Here is a 20,306-nt window from a genome sequence, read left to right on the forward strand (position 1 = left end):
AGGATCGGGGCGGGGGGCGCTCCCGCATGAGAACACTGCTGTGTTTAGTCGCTCAGTCGCATCTGACTCTCTGCAACCCCACGGACTGTGGCGGCCAGGCTCCTCCGTCCATGGGGAGAGTCCAAGCAAGAACTCTGGAGTGGGTTGCCACGCCCTCCTCCAGGGGATCTTCCGGCCTGAGAATACTTGTGTGCAAACACCGTGGGTCATGGACCTCTGCCGCTCGCGCCCTGTAACAGCCACAGGACAGGGAACTCACGCTGGTGTGGTTTGACCTGCAGCCGCCTCCATCCCTATCCTGACAGGGGTGTTCACATGACCTTTCGCTCACGTGAGCACCGCTCACCCCGAGAGGATGTGGCCCAATGGCCCCGCTTCGGCTTCCTGTCCCCTTCCCCCACCTGTGCCCACCTGTGCCCACCTGTGCCCTCCTGGCCAGGAGCAGCAGGAGGAAGCGCTGCCGGCCGGGAGCCCCGGGACATCCAGAGTCACCTCACCAGCTGTGCTCCCCGCAGAGGTCCCTCCTGAAGGTGGACACGAGCAGGCACCTCCGCAGCTGCCAGTGGGCCCCGGTGTTCAGGGCCCGTGTGCACACGGATTCTGCGGTCACGCTCAGGCCAGTCAGCCCTGGCATCTCTCCAGGCGTGGGTGGTGGGAGTCAGGGTCAGAGGAGGTGAGCCCCAGGCTGAAGCATCTGTGCTCTTAACTTGGTACGTAGGGACGGCTCCTCCATCCGCCCACCAAGCTCTCGTGTGACCTGGTCCCCCGTCTGCTGAGACACTACGCAGCCCTCCGGGCCAAAGCCTCCTCCGCCTCAACACCTGCCTCTGTCGCCTCTTTCCTGGGAGCCCCGCGCCCTCCGAGCCCGTCCCGCGGCGCCTGCCGCGTGAGCTGGATCTTTGCCACGTGCCAGCTCCGCTCCCTCCTCCAGGCAGGCCCCGGGGCCAGGGTCAGGCCTCGCAGCCTGCAGAGCTGTGTCTATAGGCGTCTTCTGCCACTGCTGTCGGCGGTCACCCCATCAAAGCGCCAATGTGGAGTCTGTCTAGTGCAGTCAAATCAGCGTCCCCACGTCAATCTTCCCCAGAGGGGAGACCATCAGTTCAGCCCCAGCCAAGCCCCCCAGGCTCAGCATCCTCTCCTCTGTGCACTGACCTGCCCCCGATTCATGCGGGGGCAGCCCCCGTGAGCACCTAGGTCTCAGGAAGGACAGACCTTCGGAGGCTCTTTCCACCCAGCACAACACTGAGACCAGTCAAATAACTTTCAAAGTAATTCTTTGAAAAACCGAGCAACACGTAAACAGTCGATAATTAACATCTTTTCGGGAGTAGATAACTCAGGGAATGCCGAGGCCCAAGGCTGTGGGCGAACGGGGCTGAGACTCTGAAGACGACGTCTGCGGCTCCGCGGTGTTGCCCTGTGCCAGCCTTGGCCCCGAGATGAACCCAGGCGCTGGGTGTGGAAGGAAAGTCCTCTTCACTCCGTTTTCTCTGCTGTTCGCTGCCAGGGCCGAGACTCCGGCTCCCTCTGCTCTGGGTCGGCCACCACTGCGGACACTGCTAACTGGGCAGAAAGAGCTAGCGAGTCGGTCTCCCTTTAAAAGGAGAGAAAGAGAGGAATGGAAAGGAGCCAGAGCCGTGCTGGGAAGAAGTGGGCTATGTCCACGGAGGCAGGGACGGCTCCAGAAGGAGCCTCTGAAGTGGGAATTTCATGACTGCCATCCTCACAATGGGTCTCTCAGGGGGCTCAGCGGTAAAGACTCCACCTGCAGTGTACAGACCTGGGTTCTGTCCCTGGGTTGGGAAGATCTCCTGGAGGAGGAAATGGCAACCTACTCCAGTATTCTTGCCTAGAATCCCATGGACAGAGGAGCCTGGCGGGCTACAGTCCATGGGGTCGCAAAGAGCTGGACACGCCTGAGAGACTAACACCCACTTTTTTTTACAATACTTACTGGGACTGAAAAGCCACCATCAGGGTATTACAGAGCAGACAACTCTACCTGAGGGAAAATTAAAGCTTCATAAACAGGAAAAGTATTTTTAAATGAGTTTTTTTTCAGACCACACAGCAATGTCTTCTATTATGTATGGTATTTAAAATGATTTGTGCAGTCTCTCCATACACGGGCCCAACAAGGTATTATTTAGCAGATTGGAAGCTTCAAACCTGATCACTGCATAGAAAAGGGAAAAGCATTCCTACAACACGCTTAACCAGGAGGCCAGGTCTTCTGCTGACCTCCAAGAATGTGGGGAGGAACACAGCAGACAGGCTGTCCGCCATCTGAGCCTACATTCACCACCCTTCTTCAGGCCCAGATCAGCAGCACATTTCCAGGCAACGATAATCAAATGTCCAAGAAGACGTTTCTCTTCATCTTCTGTTACAGAAATCTGGAATTTGTGTTTTGTGAGTATAACCAGAAAACGTGTGGCTGCTTGAGGAGAAGTGTCACGGAAAACAAGACGCTGGGCCTCCTCACACACGACTCGCCTGGGGTTTCCTCGCGGATGATCTTCCCAGAGGGCATGTTGCCACCAGGCCAGGCAGGCTGAGCCTTGGTGAGCTCACCTGCCGTCTCAGCCTCCCTCCTGTCTGCCAGCCAGGGGAAAGTTCGGGGAGGAGGGAGGAGTAAATGAGATACTTTTAATAGAAATTAAGAGCTGCTGACTTGGCATCCATCTAACTTATTTGCATCCCTGGTGGCTCAGCCATGAAGAATCCGCCTGCCAGTGTAGGAGACTCGGGTTCAGTCTCTGGGTTGGGAAGATGGCCTGGAGAAGGAAATGGCAACCCACTCTGGTATTCTTGCCTGGGAAATCTCATGGACAGAGGAACCTGGCGGGCTATAATCCATGGGGTCACAGAGTCGGACACGATTTCGAGACTCAACAATAACAACGACTAACTTATTTGCTCCTGTGACACACTTGATGTTTTCAAAGGCTGCTCACGTGGATGCACTATGCTGCCCGTGGCTTCCCTGGCATCACCTCTGGACTACATGCCAAGGGGCAAGGGCCCTCCGGTACCCTTGGTGACAGAGCCTAGATGGGGGATACACCCCTGGGACAGCTTGAGTTTCCCCTGCCCATCTCCAATGGACTGGACAGAGAGCTGCCTCTGAGCAGCCACCTACAAATGCCCCTGGTGACCTGGTGGTCCATTCCACCTGTCATCCACCTGCTGGGAGACCAAGGTCTGCTCTTGTGGTTGTTGGCAAAGCAGGAACCCCAGCAGGCAGGCTCCCCCAGCCTCCCAGCCCCACAACCACATGCCCTCTCTGCTCCTGAGGACCGCTCAGCCTCACCAGACTCACTCCCCCAGGGGTCAGCATAGCTGTGGCACAGGAATCCAAGGAGGCCCCCGAAGTCTAGGGAGGGAGGCAGGGCTGGCCCCCAAAGGACCCCGCGGTTCAGGGGCTATCACCACGCGCAGCCCCCTTGCCTGCGGGTGGCCCCTGCTGCCAGCACTGTCTCAGGGAGCCCGTGGCAGAGCCAGGCTAGTCCCTGATCCCACAGGAAAACCTAGGCAAGAGGGAGACAGAGACACAGAGAGCCAGCGAGAGGGAAGGGCAGGGGCAGAGGGAGAAAGAGAGACCGAAGAAGAATCACGAGAGCAGGAAAGGGGAGATTGAAGAGGTTGCTTTCCCACGTTTTCTCTCTGGTGGCTTGAAAGTTCCTTTAAAATGATTCATCCACCTCTCCCGCCAGAGAGCAGCTGCCAGGACGGGGCAGCCACCACCTCTAGATGTCAGGAGGGAAAGCAGGCCCTGGGCTCGGCCGGCCCTGCAGGCTCTGGTCGCGGATGGGAGGACCTGATGTGAGGACTCAATGAATGGGGCTCATGGTCCGCTGAGTAACCACTTCAGCCGGCAGGTGACCAGCAGGACCTCAGTCCCAGCACACAGTCAGGAAGGTGAGAGGGAGGCAGTCTCCCCGCAGAGGCGGACCCAGATCCAGAGTCCCCGTTGGGACTCACACAGCCCCTCCCTGGGGTCCCGGGATCAAGAGCCCATGGCTGGCTTGTGGGATGGTGACCGAGGCCTTGGAAAGGAAGTGGTTCCCCCACTAAGAGCCAAGAGTGGAGGGAAAGGTCCTCGAACTGGACCGAGTCTCGAACTAGACAGACCCAGGCTTGACCGTTCACATGTCCTCTTCACAAGTGACCTCATGTGACAAGTCCCTGGCCTCTGTGACCTCTGGGTGGAGAATGGGTGGGGTGTTTAGGGTTCTGCTGGTTCTCTCTCTATGGATGAATTTAAATCCTAAGAGTGAGAATTAAGACTTTAGCAGGGGAAAGCAGGGTCCATTTTATCTTTTATCTTTTTTTATCTGAGTCACTCGGCTTTCTAACAGGGGAACTTCATGGGTGGGATGGCTTGGCTTTTTCATTAGTTAGCTGTGAAGCTGGGAGGTTGTTTATTCAAGATAGGTGACTTTGAAGTGGCAGCCTCAACAGTCAAAAGCTTAACCAGGCACTTACATTATAACCAGAAAAGCCAAGTGTCAGGCTCTCTACACTGCAAGGGCCATCTGGAAAGCAGCTGCTCCCACTTGGCCCTCAGATGACAAGTTACCTTATAAGAACTGGGAGGCTCTCAAGGAGAAGACTCCTGAGAGTCCCTTGGACTGCAAAAAGATCAAACCGATCAATTCTAAAGGAAATCAGTCCTGCATATTCATTGGAGGGACTGATGCCAAAGCTGAAGCTCCTGATATGAAGAACTGACTCATTGGAAAAGACCCTGACACTGCGAAAGACTGAGGGCAGGAGGAGAAGGGCACGACAGAGGATGAGATGGTTGGATGGCATCACCGACTCGATGGACAAGAGTTTGAGTAAGCTCCGGGAGTTGGTGATGGACAGGGAAGCCTGGCGTGCTGCAGTCCATGGGGTCGCAAAGAGTCAGACACGACTGAGCGACTGAACACAAAGCCAGAATCAGACCCCCGACCCCCACCCCCACCCCACCCCAGCTCATCTGCCCTGAATTCCTGACCCACAAGAACTCTGTGAGATAATCAATAGTTATTGTTATTGGAAGCCGCTGCACTTTGGCCCAAAGAAAGCAGAGGCTGGAGGCTGAGGTTGGGGTCCCAGGAGCCTGGTGCCCCCACTCCAGGGCTCTTGGCCGCCAGAGCTTCGAGACTGGAGCCCTGTAAGCTTCAAAAGCAGGTAAGAGGGATACATATTTTGTAAGGTGGGATGTTGGACAAATTGGCATTTATGGAAATGACCCTTAGATGAAATGACTTTCAGTGAATGATTTTCTGTGAACAGCCTAGAGCTGGGGTCCCTGGTGCGACGACACTTCGGGATCTTAGAACCAGGGCTTCAGAAAGCCTTTCCACCGACACGTGTGAAGGTGGGGTTGGTATGGGTAAGCAGGAAGGTGGTAAGTAGCTGAGCTGCAAGTTTGGGAGACAAACCACCTCCCTCTCTGTCTCTGCCCCTCCCCGTCCCTCCTCTTCCTCCTCCTCCTCTCCGCGTGTGTCCCACCGTGTATCTGGGTGATTGTGAAACAAATGTAATCAATTCCCTACCCAGAGGTGACAGCACTCCTGCTTTCGGGTAAAATCTGTGATTAGTTTGGGAATAAATTCACCTCTACAGGAGGTTGGTAAGAGTGGAATTTGCAGGCAGAAGGAAAAGAGAAATAGAACTCATAAATAACATCTCCACAAATACTTAAAAGATGACAGTATCAGTCTCCCAAAGACCTGGGCACCTTCTCCCCACTGTAAATACCTACGATGGCCAGCTGCAAGAGGTCTCTGAGAAGCAGAGTTTGAAAACTCCTGTTTCACCCACTGAAGGAGGGGTGGGCCTCCGCCTTCGATCCTGCGGTTGCCATGTGAGGCTGCTCAGGGGAGGTGGGGACAGCATCCCATCTCCAGAGACGCCACGGTGAGTGTGAGAGGCTGGTGGCCAGGAGTAGGCTGCCCCGTGGGCCTGGGGGTCTGGGGAGGTCGGGCAGCGAGCTGAGAGCGTGTCAGAGGAGGAGGAATGTCTGAGAGCACAGGGGCCAGCTCTGCCGAGTCCTCTGAAAGCGCTGGCTGGGCCGGGCCCTGAAGGCGGCCTGGCAGCTCTCACAGACTTCGCTTTGCACACGCTCTCTGTTTCCGCCAACCCGAGTGCTCAGGGGCCCAGGGGTCCTGTCCTCCCCAGGAGCTGGCACAAGGGTGGGACTCACCGGGGTAGTGCTGAGCGGGGCAGAGGCATTTGTCACCCAGGCCAGGCCAGGGTGACAGCCAGGGACCACGGTGCTGGGGGGTGGCTCCAAGGGATGACCCCTGTGGACGCCAGGCTCGGGCCAGGCTTCAGATCCACAGCAGTCACTGTGCCGAGTCAGATGGGGGCCTCCCAGGGGTCCCTGGGGCCTGGCGCAGGGAAGTCCTGCATCCTGAAATCCCCGGGACCCCTGCCTCCAACACGCTTCCAGTAAGATGCACCCAGGACTTTCCTCCCTGGCACCCAGATAAAGGAGGCGTCTGCGCTGCAGAAGGCACGCCTGGGGTCCATGAGCCAGCCAGTCAAGATGCCACTGAGGGCTGCCCGGCAGCTGGCGGCGCCCCCGTCCCGGACTGAGGACCGGCCGTGGGGAGAGGACACACACGTCCACTTGACCCCCTCCCGTCCGTCACTCACTCCCCCTCCCTTACCCCCTCCTTGCTTCCTGCCTCCCGGCCTTCTCTCTCCTCTCAGGAGCAAGCTGCATGTCTAGCCATTTCCCTCATATTCTATACATATCACAAGGTATAATAATTTTCATTAAATACACAGATCCGCAGAGTTTGATGAGTTCTTTATGTATGTATCAATATTAGCATGGTCATCCCAGTCAAGACAGCTTCATCTCCCCAGAAAGTTCCTCCTGCCCCTTCTAGTCAATCCCTCCCTTCTGGAGGCACCAGTGTTGAGATGTCTACTCTCCACTTTCGTCTCCTCTTCTGCAGCTGGATGGCAACCCACTCCAGTACTCTTGCCTGGAAACTGCCGTCGACGGAGGAGCCTGGCAGGCTACAGTCCGTGCGGTCGCAAAGAGTCAGACACAACTCAGTGACCACCATCACTCTGCAAGCGGAACCACACAGCGTCTGGCCCGTTCCATCCGGACGCCTTCATGCAGCGCCGTGTTTGTAGAGGCATCGCTGCAGTTGACTCCCTCATGTTGCGTATCCCATCACACAAGTGCGTGGACTTATCTGTCCATTGGCAAACATTTGTATTCAATCCACATCACTCCGCTGACTATTATTAATGAAGCTGCTATGAAAGTTTGTGCACAACTCTTTATATGGACGTAGGTTCTCAGGTCTTTGGGGTAAAAAACCCAGCACTGGGAGTGCTGGCTCACTGGAGAGATCACGTTGAACTTGGTGAGAAACTGGGAAGCCGGGGCCATTGGATGCCTGGTGAGGCCGACGGGTGTGCACTTCAGCGGGTGCCGCAGTCTTACTTGGCACCCCCCGGTGGCTTATGAGGGTGGGCGTTTTTTCTCATGCTTTTACGTAATTTGCAAGTCTTCTTCTATAGAGTCCAGACCCATTGCCCACTGGGTTTAAGAACTGGGCTCTCTCTATTTTTTGAATATTTTTAGAAGTTCTATCATACTTTAGATATCCAGGGGATCTTCCCAACCCAGGGATTGAACCCAGGGCTCCCAGATCGCAGGCGAATTCCTTACCAGCTGAGCCACAAGGGAAGCCCAAGAATACTGGAGTGGGTAGCCTATGCCTTCTCCAGGGGATCTTCCTGACCCAGAAATCAAACTGGGGTTTCCTGCATTGCGGTCAGATTCTTTACCAGCTGAGCTACCAGGGAAGCCCTATTTTTTTTTTTTTTTTAGAAGTTCTATACATATTTCAGATCTCTGTACTATAAATATTTTCTCCTACTCTGCAGCTTGCCTTTTCATTTTCCTAATGGTGTGTTTTGATAAGCAGACATTTCTACCTTTAATGAAGTCAATTATGTAAGAATTTTTGTTTTGTTTTATGGTTGATTTTGTTGTTGTTGTTCAACCTAAGAAATCGTTGCCTATATTCACCAAAGTTCAGGAAGGTATTCTCCTCTGTTTTGTTCTAGAGGACTTCCATTTTAAGCTTTTGTGTTTAAATCTGTGACCCGTCTTTAGTTTTCACATTTCGTATGAGGTAAGGGTTGAGGTTCCTTTTTCTTCCATACAGTTGTTCCAGCAGCATGGGTTGAAAAGGCTTTCCCTCTCTGGACTTTCCAATACTTGTGCTTGGAATTTACATTAATAGAATCGTGCCACGCTTTCCATTGTTTCTCAGTTTTTCTGAACACAGTGTTGGTGAGATCCGCCCATGTTTCTCTAGTCCGTCATTTAGCTATCATCCTTGTATTCATTTAACCGTTCGATGAATGGTGAAGAAAACAGGAAATGTCTCTAGTCTCATGAAGTTTATAGTCTATTGAGGGTATTGCCAAAGTAAGTAAATATATATAGTCAATGATAAAGATGGAAGGAAAAGAAGAGTGAGATGAACAGAAAGAGGTTTTTTTTTATTTCAATACTGAGTTGTATTCGCTGTGTATATATTTGGAATATTAACCCCTTATTGGTCATATCATTAGCAAATATTTCCGCCCATTTAGTAGACTGTGTTTTCATTTAGTGGATGATTTTCTTTGTTGTGCAAAAGCTTTTACGTTTAAATAGGTCCCATTTGCTTATTTTTGCTTTTGTTTCTTTTGCCTGAGAAGACAAATCCCTCCCCTCCCCCCGCAAAAATGATCCTATAATTTATGTCAAAGAGTATTCTACCTCTGTTTTCTTCTAAGGTAATCTTTTTTAAAAATATAGATTATTTCTGGTTGTTTTAGACTTTGTTTTGGATAATCCTAGTGTCTGAGTCTTTGGAGTATAAATCAGTCTGGGGAGAGTTCCCTGGTAGCCCAGTGGTTAGGTCTCCGTGCTTCCACAGCTGAGGCCCTGGGTTCAATTCCTGGTCAGGAGACTAATATCCCACATACTGCCAGGCACAGTTAAAAAAAAAAAAAAAGTATAATCAACACACATTGATTACTGTTTTCTAAATACTTGCTAGTTTTTTTTTTTTTTTTTTTTTTTTTTTGCCTTTCTTCCATCTAATTTAGTATCAGAGTTCATGGCACATCCTAGTTCCTTCTGGTACAGAAGCACCTCAATTCTTGAAAACTTTTGCTTCCTTCAAGACTCCTTATCTGCGGCAATAATTACCGATAAATCTCTCAGCGTGAGGAACAGTGGGGCTGCACGGCTTTGAGATGAACAGAGAGTGGCTGGCTCCTCTCCATTCATCTTGAGAATCTTCATTGCTACATAAACAGTGAGACACATTATCATGATTCATGTTCAAGTTGCTTCTCAGCTCAATACTGATTCCAGAGAAACTCTCCCAAAGAAATGGTTTTATTAGGGCCGAAAGGGGATAGCAAGAAAATGGCCAGAGCCCGTGACAGTCTGGATGTGTATGTGAAAGCGAGCGAGAGACAGGAAGAGAGATAGTGACGGAGCTCTGTCTGGATCTGAATGCTCTTCTGCAAACGGATCGCTGACACATTTAATTATGCTGGTCAGAGTTCACGTTAGCCTGAGTTAGCAGGCACCAGACCCCAGGAGTAAATTCCAGATCTGTGTTTCGGGTACTTCCCATTTTAACATCCTAAAACATACAAGAATTAAATCAACACGTCCCTAGAGGGCTATTGAAAGGCTGGAGTTAGGGAGACACTCTAAATATACCTGAGCACGGATGGGATCATATTCCCAAACAAGTCTGGACGTCTCTCCTCTCTGCCGAGTGGGAAGAAAATCCTCAGTGTAAGAAAATAACTCTCAAGCTGGCACCTGGGCAGGTCTATGACTACCAAGATGTCTCTAGGGAACCACTTTCCCTCCTGGGAGAGAAGTAGTGTCTAAACACAGGAGATGCGATCAGAGCCGATGAGACGTGCTTGTCTGCTCCCCGCCCGGAGGAAACCAGAAACTCCCGAGGTTCCTTTCCCTCCAAGACTGCCTCGGTTCTCACTGTGTGGGGTTTATTTTTAAACACTGGTGTAAAATGTCCTACAGCCCAGCTGCTCAACATCATGACCGACGCAAGGTCGATTTTATACAGCTGATCTCCCTTGAAGAGGGCTCCCCCGGTGGCTCAGTGGTAAAGAACCCACCTGGCAACGCAAGAGACCCAGGTTCTAGCTCTGATCCAGGAAGATCGCCTGGAGAAGGATATGACAACCCACTCCAGTATTCTCGTCTGGAGAACCTCATGGACAGAGGAGCCTGGTTGGCTATAGTCCATAGGGTTGAAAAGAGTCAGGCACAACTTGCCAACTAAATAACAACTTCCTTGAAGAACCAACGTTAAGCGACCCAAAAGACCAACTTTCCCCACTAATAAAGGTATTTGTTCTTGGAAGCTGCCGTAGTCTGTGAAGCTTCTAGTCCCCTGTTTTACTAATGCAAACTTTGAACTTTGAAAATACTGGTGGATTTAATTTTTATACTTTCGGGACTCAGATTACAAGGTACAAGTATGGGTCAATTATGTCCATTAACAATGAACTGAGCCTAGATAAGTCAAATCCACTGAGAAGCCCCAAATCACACTGAGCCCAGGTTTGGCCAAACACACTTCTCTTCAATGCGGTTTGAAATCTTGAAAATGGCCAGAGTTCACATCTCACCTGTGAAATGGTCAAAAGAAAGAATTGCAAATTAGGACAGTGAGGAAGAAGGGATCCAGCCCAGATCAGGGAGCCAGACTCCTGTGGGTTCAAATCCCAGTCTTGCCGCCAGCTTAGCCGAGCACACAGCTCAATCTTCTTTTCCTCTTTCAAAGAGGTGGGAACTTCGCAAGACTGTTGCAAAACTGGACAAATCCCACATGGAGAGCTTCTTAGAAAGGGCTGCCTTGTGTCTGCCCTTAGCATCATTGCTAATGCAGAAGCTCTTTTTTATTCATTGGCCCTCAACAAATTCCTATGAAGCAAGGCTCAATTTACAGATGAGGATACGGAGGCTTAGAAGGGGTAAATATCGTACTCAGGGTGACATAATTAGGAGGGAAGGACCAGGCCTCTTTGCGGCAAGTACCATCGCAGCAGAGGTTCTTTGTTGATTTCAGTTGCTAGGTCGTGTCCAACTCTCTACTGGAAGGGGTTGCCGGGGTTCTGCTTGCCTTCTCTGAGTGGGGCGTTTATTTCTAGAGCTTTGGATGATCCCCTTTCTCTCCTTCCTTTCTCCGCTTCTCCTTTCTTTCTCCGCTTCTCCTTTCTTCCCGCAGAATATTCTTAGCATCTCCTGTGGCTAGAACGCCCTCTTGATCCTCAGGAAACAGTTGCATATCTTTAACACGTGGCTGGAAGCTCTCAACTGGCTTTTCCTCAGGGCTCATTCAGTGCCCACCCCCTTCCCCGCGAGGTTCCATCCCTGAACCGGCTGAAGCTCGGAAGTCACGAGTCCACTCATTGACCACAAATGGCCCCAAAATGAAGTTTTCCCAACTCCTGCATCTAAAAGTGGGCCTCCTGTCTTCCAGGCAACACCGTCCCCCGCCCCCGCAGTTGGTTCACCCCCTAAGGAGTGCGTCGTTTCAGGGAGACATGAAACCCTGCAGCGTTGCCGGGGGCTCAAAGGCGCTGTGTGTTCCAGAATTCCCTCTGGCGGGCCTGGTGTCTGTGTCATTTTAGTCTTCTCGAGAAAAAGAATGCATTAAACGTGAGCCTGAAGGTGATTTTTGAAGATGTGTGTAACTGCTGCCTTGTCTATAGAAAAAAAAGGAAAAAAAGAGTGGGTAAACAGCAAGGTACTGCTGTATAGCCCTGAGAACTATATTCAGTATCCTGTGATAAACCATGAGGGGAAAAAATATGTATCTGCATGACTGAGTCGCTCTGCCATATAGCAGACACCATCACGACACTGCAAACCAACTATACTTCCATTTTATTTATTTTTATTTATTTACTTACTTTAATTGGAGGCTAATTACTTTACAGTATTGTACCGGTTTTGCCATACATTGACATGAATCAGCCATGGGTGTACGCGTGTCCCCCATCCTGAACCCCCCCCCCAACCTCCCTCCCTATCCCAGTGCACCAGCCCTGAGTACCCAATTTTAAAAAGAGAGAGAAAGAAAGAAGTAGAACATGGAGAGCAGCCCCTGAGCAGAATATGACTGGGGTGGATTCGTGTTCCCATCTGACCAGCAGGGCTCCCCCAGCACCCAGGCTGCCCAGAATCCCACGTGCAAGCCCTAGATGTCAGTGTGCCTGAATGAGATCCCACTCACTCGGCTTGCTCTCACGTCGCCCGTGAACAGGCATGTGTGTGAGCACAAGGGCGTGGGAGCTTCCTCCCGGTGTGGGGGGCTGCAGAAACTGGACTTAGAATGTAAGTTCTCACAGGCTCCCACTGGCAGCAGGGCTGCCTGGACAGTCGCCGTGCTGGACGTGAAGACCACGTTCCCAGCTGATGGGGTGACTGTGCTGCTCTGGTGAGAATCCTGCCTTTCCGAGACCTTGAATAACAGCCGCACATGCTGGCTGACTCAGGCCCGCCATGCCTGCCTCTCCGCCTCCAGCAGGGCTGAGGCGGCCCTGTGGTAAAGAGTCTGCCTGCGGTGCAGGAGACGCGGGTCAATCCCTGGGTCGGGAAGATCCCCTGGAGGAGGGCATGGCTACCCACTCCAGTATTCTTGCTTGGAGAATCCCATGGACAGGTTATAGTCCAGGGGGTCACACAGAGTCGGCATGACTTAGCAACTAAACAGCAACAATACAACAACATGGATCTATACATGTGTTAATACAGAATTGTATACACCCCCCCAAAAAAAGGTTAATTTTATTGTATCATAATCAGAGGAAATCTAATCTTACAAATCCAGAAGCTTTGTGCACCTAGATTGTTCTGAAACTACTTTAATTTCTACCTCTACTTAAAGATGCTGAAAGCACATCACAGGCAAGATCTATTCAAGAAAGATAACAAGCAACTCCAATCAGCAGACCATACAGAAAGAAAAGAGCTTGGCCTTACACCAAAAGATTACTGAATGAATGCTTATATATTTTAAATTCAATTGGAGCATTATCATGTTACAATTTCCTACAAATTTTTCTTAACCGTCTCACTCAGTCTATGATCTAATTGGATAAGAATTTTATAGAAGAACCTTCATAGCATATACTTACTTTTAAAGTCTCTAACTCATAGTCTCTTCGTGTGAAATACTTTATTTTGGAATAAATTTTCTTAATTGTATTTTGTTACACCTCACCTTTCATCTGAAGACCAGGAAATTTGGATTTTGGGTGTACACCACATGCCCTCAATATGAACCGATTCAGTGGGTAAGACATAATATTGCTCAAGAGTATGTGGTCATGGGAGACAGGCGTGGACGGAGGAAACACGATGTTTGTTCCAGTTTACTGGCTTTGCTATCGGGCAACAGGTCGAGACAACAATAAAAAGATTACTTCCTGATGCCCGTTCCCATTAGTCAATCTCTTAGTAGGATAGCTCTCCACCCTCTTCCCATTAAATTATTGCCTAGTCTTCACGTGCTGATTTAATTTTTTATATATTTGTTTCTTTTTAATTGAAGGATAATTGCTTTACAGAATTTTGTTGTTTTCTGTCAAACCTCAACATGAATCAGCCAGAGTTGTACATATGTCCCCTCCCTCTTGAACCCCCCTCCCATCTCCCTCCCCACCGCCCCCCCCACTTCTAGGTTGATACAGAGCCCCTGTTTGGGTGCCCTGAGACATACCGCAAAGTCCCGTTGGCTATCTATTTTACATACGGTAAAGTAAGTTTCCGTGTTACTCTCTCCATACATCTCACCCTCTGCTCCCCTCACCCCATGTCCATAAGTCTGTTTTCCATTGCTGCCCTGCAAATAAGTTCTTCTTTCTAGATTCGATATATGGTACCGTCTTTCTAGATTCTCTATATATGCGTTAGCATACAATAGTTTTCTCTTTCTGAGTTATTTCACTCTGTAAAATAGGCTCTAGGTTCATCCACCTCATTAGAACTGACTCAAGTTCATGCATTTAAATTATTAACACAAACGTAGTTTTTTTGTTTTTTGTTTTTGTTTTTGTTTTTTTTCAGAAACCCTGGGCTGAACTAAAAGGAAGGAAAATCTTTAAATGCCGCAAAGGTGGAGAGGATAAAATCACTTTTAGTCTTGTTCAAAGTCTTGTTCACTCCACGCAGCCATCCAAGGGTACCAGGGCATCTTTGCTGTGGCCATTACAACCGAGAGGCTCAGAGAAGGGTGGTGTCTCCCTACAGGAATGTCTTCCCAGCACTTCTCAGGGAACGCTTACATTTTAATGAGTCCCGAGCAAACTTAACCAAGAAGGTGGGAAACCTGGAACAAGTATTATAACTCTCCTGCAGCGACTAACGCTTGCCGATCTCTGTAGAGATGGAAAAAAAAAAGAAAAAAAAACTCTACGTAGGAGTGTCGCTCGTTCCAGGCACACATTGCCGTCAGGCAAGAGCCGCCGTGGGGAGCGGAAGGTGAAGGCCGACGCTTCCAGGAACCGGCGGTCATCACAGCCCGTGTCAGCAGCCGACTGTGGGTGTGCGCGTGCTTAGGGCTTGTCTGCGCCAAGGGCCAGTCACTCCTGCAAATAAAATAAATATTGATAGGTTTGTATGCATTGTCTTCTTTACAAATCCCCAAAAATAGTGAGCTTTAGAAGCAAAATGAGTTCTCTAACTGGCAATTTCAAAAGTGATTCTGTATAGTGTTATTAACTTTGCTAGAGATCCAAGTATTATAGTATTGAAACACTCCCCCCCCGCCCCCATATCTGATGGTGTTCTCCCGTGTGTGAATATTCTCTAAGGCTGCTCTAATAAAGTAGTCATGGCTACATCTCAGCTAGCCTCCCCTTCCCTACTGCCGATGATTTTGGTTTTCCTCATCTTTCGATCTAAGGCTTGATGCCAAGAGCAAGCTGAAAGCTGCTGAGGGCACCTCCTGTTCTGATAAAAACCCCAGAACCGAGGCACGGGGCTCCATGGTGACAGCAGACGCACTCATGCGCCAGGTCAATTTCCTATCTGCTCTCAGGGTGTTCTGAACCCACGGTTCCTATTTGCTTCTACACGGGGCAGTGGCCTTAATCCAAGGAGCCCCCAGATAAGGCAGAGTCACCCGAGGGAGACAGAGAACCAGTGAGGAAAGGATGGGGAAGAAAGCGAAGATGAAAAAGAGAATGATGACCACGTGCAGACCCTCCCAGAGCATCTTCTGGAGAGTAACTGATGAACAGCCGGCTCCTCATCTGCTCGCTCCGTTTGTTTAGCCCGTCACCCAAAGACGCTCTTCTCAAAGCTACTCCTCTTGTTATCGTTTAGTCACTCCGTCACGTCCGACTCTTTGCGACCCCGTGGACTGTAGCCCGCCAGGCTCCTCTGTCCATGGGATTCTCCAGGCAAGAATACTGGAGTGGGTTGCCATTCCCTCCTCCAGGGGATCTTCCCCTACTCAGGGATCAAACCCGCATCTCCTGCATTGCAAGCAGATTCTTTACTGCTGAGCCACCAGGGAAGACGGTTAACTCTCTTAATGTTTTCTAATTTAATTATGAGGAAAAGATCATGAATACTCCAGTAATTTTAAAGTATTTCATATGTCTAAAAATCAATGGAGGGAGGAAGGTCCAAAAGGGAGGGGAAACGTGTATACCTAAGGCTGATTCATGTTGAGGTTTGACAGAAAACAACAACATTCTGTAAGCAATTATCCTACAGTTAAAAATAAAAAGGAAATAGAAAAAACAATGGAACACCAGGCCCAACGGAGAGAATCCACTGTAGAATCAGAGCTGGAGCCTATCAGTGTTGCCTGAGGCCAAAAGGCTTCTAGAGAGAAGCGTTTTCCCACCTATGGTCCACAGACCATCCGCACCATCACCATGGGAACCTTTGAAACCAGAACTTCTGGGCATTGCCGGGAGGTCCTTGTCCTCATGTGTTAGCCAGGTGAGTCTTCCAAACTCTGCTGTTTGAGAGCCGAGCCACTGATCTGGCCTGGGCCCCATGCTGTGTATCAGATGAGGAAGATTAAACGTGTCTTGGGGATCATCCAGCCGGTGGGCAGCAGAGAGGACTCAGAATCTCCAACCCGGGCCTTCGTCTGTGGTCAGCATCAGACCCAGAGCTTCCCACGGGGCCCGCTGCGAGTAAAGGTGCATTCCCACAGCCCTGTGCACGGCTGCCTCCTCTCTCCGTTCCCGCACCCCCGGGACTGTTCCCATCCGGCCAGCATTCACACACAGGAACCAGGCTCCCAGCAGGTCCCCAGCTAGAAGCGATGGGGGCTTTGAAAATCTTCTCCCTGTGTGGCCCTTCATGACTAGGACACCCGTGTGGGGTGGGGAGATGCGGTGGCCATGGGGAGACCTGCTTGGAGGCCTGAGGTCAGCCCACAGGCCTGAGGTCAGGACACAGCGCCTTTGGGGAAGCAGAGACCCTACGTGTTCAAAATAGCATGTGCTTCATCGTTTAGTTAGGATTTTTTTTTTTTTTTTGCAAATTTATTGCCAATGTCCACAGCCTGCCTGGAACATCACTTGTGCTGGAGAAGTTCAGGCTGTCCTGAGTTCAGGTGCATCATCCTCCGGGGTCAACAGAAGCCACCCAGGATGGGAAGGCTCCTTGCTCAGTACAGGCAGCAAAAGCCCCACTGGCCTTCAGAGAGCAAGGCACCTTCTTCCCAGAACCGAGAGTTACGTCTACTGAGCAAGAAGTCCTAGGTAGAAAGCATCGTGATTTCAATGTGAGGGGATCAGGGGGAAGGAAAGAGTTATCACTCAGAATAACTTTCCATCTTAACCAGGACTCTGAATGTAAGGGATGGGGGACTTGAGAGGCATCACTTCTGGGAGCTGAGCCATCTCTAGCTCCAGAAAAGTCGGGGGCACTGCCCACGACTACGCTGTTGCCTCCTGCCCTTTGACCAGTGCGGACAGGCCAGTCCACCAGCGCCTTTGGGAGGGGAGGCTGCGAGGCTGCCCATTTGTTTAGTTGTGATAAAATGACAAGAGAGGGGAAGGTCCCCATGGAAACCACCGAGCCTGCGCACGGTAGGAACACACGCGTGGCTCAGGGCGGACTCCAGGCCAAGCGTTGTTCACTTTCCTCCTCGGAATGACTGATTCTTGCTGATGCCCCATCAGCTGGGTGACGGGACCTGGAGGCTGGCCATGGGGGCACTCGAGCTGAGTTGTGGGATTGGAGGGTGTTGTTATTCCTGGGAATTTCTATTGTATTTTAGGATCAGGGGCCTGGAGATTTCTAGGCCAGCACAGTTTCAAATACTGAGGGAGATGCCTCACATGTCAAAGGTTTCAGTCCAAAATACTTCCAGACTTCTGTGTAAGCTGCCAAACAATTGCGGGAGGAACCATCCCTGAAGAGGACGGGTTTATCTGACAAGCATCCCTGGTGGCTCAGATGGTAAAGACTCTGCCTGCAATGCTGGAGACCTGGGCTCAGTCCCTGGGTTGGGAAGATCCCCTGGAGAAGGAAATGGCAACCCACTCCAGTATTCTTGCCTGGAGAATCCCATGGACAGAGGAGCCTGGCGGGCTACAGTCCATGAAGATGCAAGGAGTTGGACATGACTGAGTGACAAATATCTATCCTTATTTTTACACAAAAGTTGAAAGTAGATTGAAAACATATTTGGAATAAACCTTATTTCGGGAAATTCCCTCCTTATGATAATCCTATATGGCAAACCAAACGCTGCCTAAAAGAAATGCATGCTCCCCAGGGGCACTCAGTGAAACTGTCTCACAGAAGCAGCTTTAGCAGTTGCAGAATGGCCCTTCAATGATGCATTATTTAAACTAAATGGATTTTGAAGGCCCTATTAAACTCTTGACAATTTTTTAATTGAGGGTAGTGATGGTTAAATGGAGATTTGGCGTGATCTATGATTATGATACAGGGAAAATATGACGGGACACATGGAGACGCCCTCCTGCTTCTGGAGCTCTCACAACCTGATCTCAAATAGGACCATGAAGAGGAGGTTAGTTATTTTCCCCATGGAAAATGAAATGACTGGTACAATCCAAACAGTGACACCTAAAACAAGACATTCCACTTTCTGTTTAATTTTTCACCGTCAAGTTCAAAGAAATTATCATCTGAGAAGAGATTGGAAGACATACAGTGGTGATGAGAGAGTAAGGTCTCAAATATACCGCTTTCGCCATTTTTGATATGTCTCTGTTTCATGTTTTCCCATCTTGTTAGTAAAAGAGAGGAGAGTAATTTAGTCCTTTATTGACAGCTCGGGATTCTTATCCAGGTTGCTGTTGTTGTTTCAGTCACTAACGCCAGGCTCCTCTGTCCATGGGATTTCTCAGGCAAGAATACCGGAATGGGTTGCCATTTCCTTCTCCAGGGGAACTTCCTGACCCAGGGATGGAACCCACATCCTCTGTACTGGCAGGCGGACTCTTTAGTGATAAGCTACCAGGGAAGCCAAAAGATGTAATTTCCGCGGAGTTTCAAGCGCGCAAACGGAGATCAAGGAGGTCGCTAGAACTGCTCCTTCTCCTGGATGTAAATTAAAACGCCCAGTCTGACGAAACCCGGGATTGAACCAGGGACCTTTAGACCTTCAGTCTAACGCTCTCCCAGCTGAGCTGTTTCGGCTCCTCTCATCCAGGTGTGCGAACGGGGCTGTGATGCAGTGAGGATCTGGGGGCATGTCGTCTGTCTGCGCATCACCCTCTCTTCATCCACGCTTATTCCTTAGTGCAGGGGCTGACTCTGGGTCCTGATTTCTCAGGCTAAGCACATTACACGTGTCCCATAATCAGTGTCCAAGTAATATTTGTGAATGAATGTATGAGTGAGTGAGAGACGGGGTCCCCAGGAGGGGCTGCCCCGCCCCGGCCAGGACCTGGCCTGCCTCCCTGCTTTGCTCTCACCACCATCTTCTGCTTCCTGGCTGAGTTCCGGAAGGTACTGCAGTGGCATTGTTGTGGTCCAGAAGGACACCTTCTTCCATTTCTATCATAGCCTCCTTTTCTCCCTGGAGGTCATGAGCATGCTAGCAGAAGCTGGTCATGGTGAATGAGACACAGCTTCTCCCTCTCCTGTTACCCACCCCCTGCTGGACCCCACATGAGGACCGAGACTTCCATCAGACTGACCCCCCCGGGGGCTCCTGACTCTGGAAGCCCCCCAGGTACCTCTAGCTCGTGCTTTAGGACTCTTGCAGCGTCAGAGCCGCCTTATCAGAGGCGCCTTGCTTGGGGCCCCACAGGCACAGTTCCAGGTCCTGGTCTATATCTGCATTTCCAGCGAGTGTCCAGGCGAGGTTATGCGGATGCTGCTGGTTGGGGCCCCATGCAAGAACCTCCACTCTGATTGGCCCAGGGCCAGCGCTGAATCCTAGCTGCCTCCACCACGCCCACTTCCCTGAGCTAGAACACGTGGCCACCTTACCCTGCTCCAGGCAGAGCCGCCTTCTCCGTAAGTGGTCCCTGACACCAGCCGAGTGGCTCTGGAAGCCGAGGCGGCCCCCTTCAGGCCCCACGGGACCCATGACCCAGAGCGTGCCCCCTTGCTTTGCACCTCTCACAGCCCACGGCTGGCCCAGCTTGCGCTGAGCGTGTGGACCTGGAGACTGACCGTGACTTCCTAAGGAGCCTCGTGGCCGCGAGTCATCACTGCCAGCTCCTGGTGCTGCGCCCGGCAGCCTGGTTTCTGGGGAAATCCCTCCCACCGAGGAAGGAGCCTGTCTCGGGTGGACTTCACACTTCCCTGCGGCCTGCCTTGCTGAGGTCAGAGGATAGGGCTGGAGCCTCGGGTCCACAGAGAAGCTGTCTGTGAATACAGACAGGAGATGAGGCACTGAGGGCGCTCATAAACTCCGTCTCTGCTGAGCCTCCAAGACCAGCCGCCACTGCCGGGAGCCAGCGTGAGGAACTGCACCCATGGCAAAGGTCATGAGGAAGGAGGCCTGGCATATGCAAAGGTGTGATCAAGCCTCAGGAAACCCCCTGTTCCCGAGCATCTGCCCCCAAACCAGAGTCTATCTCCTATACTGTTTCGTGCTCTCGCCTACACCTCTGACTTTACGGGGGGCTGTTCCCCGCCGGTTCTCTCGGAGAAGGAGTAAACGTGCAGCTCCAAGTCAATAACAATTCCTGGGCGTGACGAGAGTGTTCCAGCTTCCGGACTCCTCTGAAGGTTATCTAGCCCGCCTGTATAGGTTTGTCCTGTATAGGCC

At 50.9% G+C, this 20,306-nt stretch overlaps 1 non-coding gene and 1 pseudogene across 1 annotated transcript; both read right to left on the reverse strand.

The window, feature by feature from the left end:
* Window positions 1-2,212: 2,212 nt before the first annotated feature.
* On the reverse strand, window positions 2,213-7,176 carry LOC138098011 (adenosine 5'-monophosphoramidase HINT1 pseudogene; annotated as a pseudogene).
* An 11,472-nt stretch (window positions 7,177-18,648) lies between these two features.
* Window positions 18,649-18,721, reverse strand: TRNAF-GAA (transfer RNA phenylalanine (anticodon GAA)). The gene has a single exon. It is a non-coding gene; the product is annotated as a tRNA-Phe (tRNA).
* Window positions 18,722-20,306: the final 1,585 nt, after the last annotated feature.

The sequence above is a fragment of the Capricornis sumatraensis genome, chromosome 22, assembly GCF_032405125.1.
Source record: "Capricornis sumatraensis isolate serow.1 chromosome 22, serow.2, whole genome shotgun sequence".
In the NCBI taxonomy this organism is placed as follows: Eukaryota; Metazoa; Chordata; class Mammalia; order Artiodactyla; family Bovidae; genus Capricornis; species Capricornis sumatraensis.